The following is a 4,475-nucleotide window of genomic DNA, read 5'->3' as shown; positions in this document are numbered from 1 at the left end:
TAAAAAAATAAAAAAAAAAGAACCTAGGATTGATTTTCTTCTAAAGGTTGTGAAAAATAATGGTAAGGGCCAGGATTAGAACTTGGCAATTTTCATTCATAAATTTATTCAGCCATGTTTTCAAAGCCTGCCAGGAATATTAAGCTCATCAAGTCAAGAAATAAAATGAATTGAATGAATACAACTCAAATGAACTTCTAACTAGAACACTGGGGAGTGAAAAGAAAAATATATTATTTATTGCATTCTTCTCATGTAAAAAAAAAAAAGAAAGAAAGAAAGAAAAATTTAACCTGGATAAATACCAGACATGGCTTGGATAAGAATCCTGCACATTCCTCAAATCTACGCCAGCTCTGAGTCTGGATTGTGATTCAGAGAACGAGTGTGTGTTTTGCCTCTATTCTGACACAGTCTGCATCCTTTAAAAACACAAATACAAGATTAGAGCAATATGACCTACTTTTGCAATTCCCCTACCCCCCTTCCCTTTTAAGAAATATCCTTTTCTTTAAATCCTGAAAAAGACCTAAACCAATTTACATGCTCAGTAGCATTTTAATTAATGGATCACTAGAACCTGGAAGATATATTCTGTAAGGTATATAACATGTTATATATAATACAATAGTATTCTTACCTAGAAGACTGTGTGCTGACCCTCTTAAAGTTAAAACATAAATCACAGTCTTTTGCAACATTTTGATGAAAACACAGGTTTTACTGGAAAATCTCAATGAGCAAAAAGAAAGGGGGGAACATTGTGTAAGCCACTGTTTCAGTACATTTTCAAAGTATCATTTATTGATAAACAGAGTGGTTTAAACAAATCCTTTTGGAGGGATATTGAATTTGGATGATAAATATCTATTTTGCAAGTGAAACTATATTAGCAAAAAGTATACTTGAACAAATGGCAAAATATGACAGGATAGAGACATAACCTAGGATTACTACAGAATCAGATGCTTTATTCCCCAAACCAAAAATAATATGACCTTAGAAAATACAGGTTTGAGGGTTTGGTTTTTCTAATTAGGGAAACAAAGGAGCATAAGAATAATTAATATTAACAGTTTGAAGACTGCAAGATGCTTCTCATTTTGAGTTAGACATTTCTAACCCAATTTCCTGTTGGAAGACAGTTAGAAAGATAATTGTGGTAAGAATTTGAGTTCCATTTTCATATTAAACTCTATAATAAATGGAAAATATACAACCTAGATTCCTTAGTTATTATGTGGCTCAGTATTTTGAGATCCTTAGCAAATTGTGACTATATAATTTCATAGTTGTAATTCAAAATTTTAAAATGTAGCCACTTTTCCAACTTCAATATTCATGTATCCACCCAACACACATTTATTTGCTGTTGTTTTTTGAGATGGTATAGTTGATAATATACCAAATTTCTAGAATAGGAGTTGTAAACTCTCATGCCTACAGAGGCTGGACAAGTACTTGTATGTACATGATATACAAATATATATGCACACACATACAAAATAGCAGAGACGAGTCATGGGAATTAGACCAATGATGAGCAAACATTATATTTACAAGAATCATCTTGAAACTTATGTGGCTCCACTCCACAAGATGCAGATTCCATAGTTTGGAGACAGGGCCTAGGGCCATGATTTTTAAACACACTTCTGTGTGATTTGAGGCTCATGTTACAAGGTTGACATTTTAAACACTATGGTGGACTGAAAAACTAGTGAAGAATGAAATATTAATTTGTTACAAGGTTAACAACATTTCAGATGAGGGTAGTCATGGTGCAACCCTTTTTTATTTTCCCTTCCAAAAGAATGGTTATTGACTACCAAATCATCCTCTTTACAATGAGTGTTCTATAAAGTGGAAGATTAAGTGAACATTTATTTTACATCTGTGAAGCAGGAGGCTGTGCCCATTGGCTGAGTTGTGCATTTTTCTGTTACAAACAATAATAATAAAGGAGGAGTTATAATTAAAGGAGGTCAAGGAGAAATCTTTAAAACGAATTTAGACGTAGATACTAAGTTCTGAGATTTACAATATCAAGGTTCCAGACCCAGGTGTTTTGACTCAGGAAGTCTGCAATTAGGCCCCAAAATATGAACTTACAAGAAAAAAATTTAAATCTTCACATCCATAAACAAATTTTCACAGAAAAGGATCATTATCATTTTCTTCATTCTAAAGAATTGTAGTAACTAAAGAAGAAGAAATAGGCCACCTTGCAGACACCACTGCTCTGGATCTGGCAACGCTGCCCAGCCAGGGTCAACCCCACCATGTTCTTCAACATTGTCATGGATGGTGAGCCCTTGGGCCGAGTCTCCTTGGAGCTCTTTGCAAAGTTCCAAAGACAGCAGAGGACTCCTGCTCTGAGCCCTGGGGAGAAAGGATTTGGTTATAACATCTCTTGCTTTCACAGGATTATTCTAGGATTTCTGTGCCAGGGTGGTGACTTCTCATGCCATCATGGCACTGGAGGCAAGTCCATCTATGGGGAGAATTTCGATGTTGAGAATTTCATCCGGAAGCACATGGGTCCTGGCATCTTGTCCATGGAAAATGCTGAGCCCAGCACAATTGATTCCCAGTCTTTCATCTGCGAAGACTGAGTGGTTGGATGGCAAGCGCATGGTCTCAGGCAAGGTGAGAGAGGGCATGAATACTGTGGTAGCCATGGAGCACTTTGGGACCAGGAATGGCAAGACCAGCAAGATCACCATTGCTGACTGTGGACAAGCCTAATAAATTTGACTTGTGTTTTATCTTAACTACCAGAGCACTCCTTCTGTAGCTCAGGAGATCACCCCTTTACCCCCATCTTTGAGCTCTCCCAGCAGTTCAATGGGTTCTGTATTTTCCTTACTCCCCTCCAAGTCTGGCTGGATTGTAGAGTTAAGTTTATGATTATGAAATAAAAACCTAAACAACAACAACAAAAAAGAAATAAAATTAAGCTACTTATATAAGGTATTTAGTTTTAGCTGTTAGAAAGAAAAACATATCTGACAGTAATAATTATAAATATTTAAATCATGTAATGGATACCTGTGACTATAGGGTATCCTTTAGAAATCTTTTAAAACATTGAATAAATTTTATCATTTTAGTTACAGATCAGTAGTTAAGGTGCCAAGATCATTTTCTAGGAAAGAGAACTAATATTTAATAACTACTCCGGCACACATACATTAATTTTCCTCAGATAACCTTCACAACAACCTTTTGGGTAGTTCCAATTCATCATGATTTCATACATGAGGATGTAATTCTCAAAAGGACTAAGGACTTGCCCAAGGTTACACTGCTAGTCAACTATTAAACCAGACTTCAAACTCAGAATCCCCAACTATGAATCCTGTCAAGTTCTTTTACATTGCCCCTCTCCAAACTGAAATATTCCAGAATAAATGTGTCTCCCCTCATCCAACTTCTTCCCATAGCATCACAACTATTTGTCTAGAACTGCGGGTATAGGTGATTTGCCAGCTTGAAAAATCTTCAGTAACTTCCCACTTCTTGTAGAACTAATTTCAAAATTTCTGGGCAGAGTACAGAAGGTCTTATATAACTTGTTCCCAGTATATATCTTCAGCCTCTCTTTGATCCCTCTCCAGCTTTGCGTCAATCAGATTTACCTGCCTTCCTAGAATAACAAGACGCCTCCATCGTGAAATTTTCTGTCTGGAATCCCTTTAACAATCTTATCTCCCTAGTTCATTCTGAGTCTTTTTTTTGGGGGGGGGAGGGAAAGGCTGCCATCAACACCTTCTTTCTGACACCCACAAAACTAATTTCTCCTTCTTTGTGATCGCACTATATTCCATGAGTTCGTCCCCCACCCCAACCATTTGTTACATGTCAGTGTCCATGGCTGACCTGTAAACAACCTGAAACGAGACCCTGGTTTTATTCATCTTTGTGTCCTCGTACCAAGTATTAGTTGGGGCACGTTAAGTTTACTTAGACAAACTAAAGTGTGATTATAAAACAGTTAATAGTCTTTTTGCCTTGTAATAAATTTCAATTCACCATGGATATATCCTACAATTAAAATATGAACTTTTAAATTAACTATATATGGATGAAATTATAGTTCATTTTCATATTTTCATTAGCATGCCAAGGTAATTTCCTAATGAATAATTTAAAATGCTTTTGAAAAATCCTCCTTATCAAGGGCCAAAAGATTATTTATTATTAGCTAAATATCGCTTTGCCTGATATTTAAAATTAACAGTGGGTATATCAGCATTATTAATATGCAGGTATTTAAAAACCGAAAAATAGATTACATCATGCATGTATAAATTTTCTCCCTAAACCATATTAAAAATATACCTTCATAAATATTTATAACTTATACTCATTTTTTATTACTAGCAAAATCTAGAGGACAGAGAGTGTTGTAGTTGAAAGAGACCCAAAAGCATTAGTTGAATGACATGTTCTTGAGTAGAATGAGTAGAATT

General features: G+C 35.4%; 1 pseudogene; it reads left to right on the top strand.

Moving 5' to 3' along the window:
• Positions 1 to 993: 993 nt before the first annotated feature.
• LOC112817268 (peptidyl-prolyl cis-trans isomerase A pseudogene) lies at positions 994 to 2,748 on the top strand (annotated as a pseudogene).
• The last annotated feature ends 1,727 nt before the right edge of the window (positions 2,749 to 4,475 follow it).

Source organism: Callorhinus ursinus, unplaced genomic scaffold (assembly GCF_003265705.2).
Source record: "Callorhinus ursinus isolate GAN/ISIS: 27379988/994484 unplaced genomic scaffold, GSC_fseal_2.0 scaffold1, whole genome shotgun sequence".
NCBI classification, from domain to species: domain Eukaryota; kingdom Metazoa; phylum Chordata; class Mammalia; order Carnivora; family Otariidae; genus Callorhinus; species Callorhinus ursinus.
Note: the sequence above shows the minus strand (reverse complement) of the source record. Positions and strands in the feature narration are given on the sequence as shown.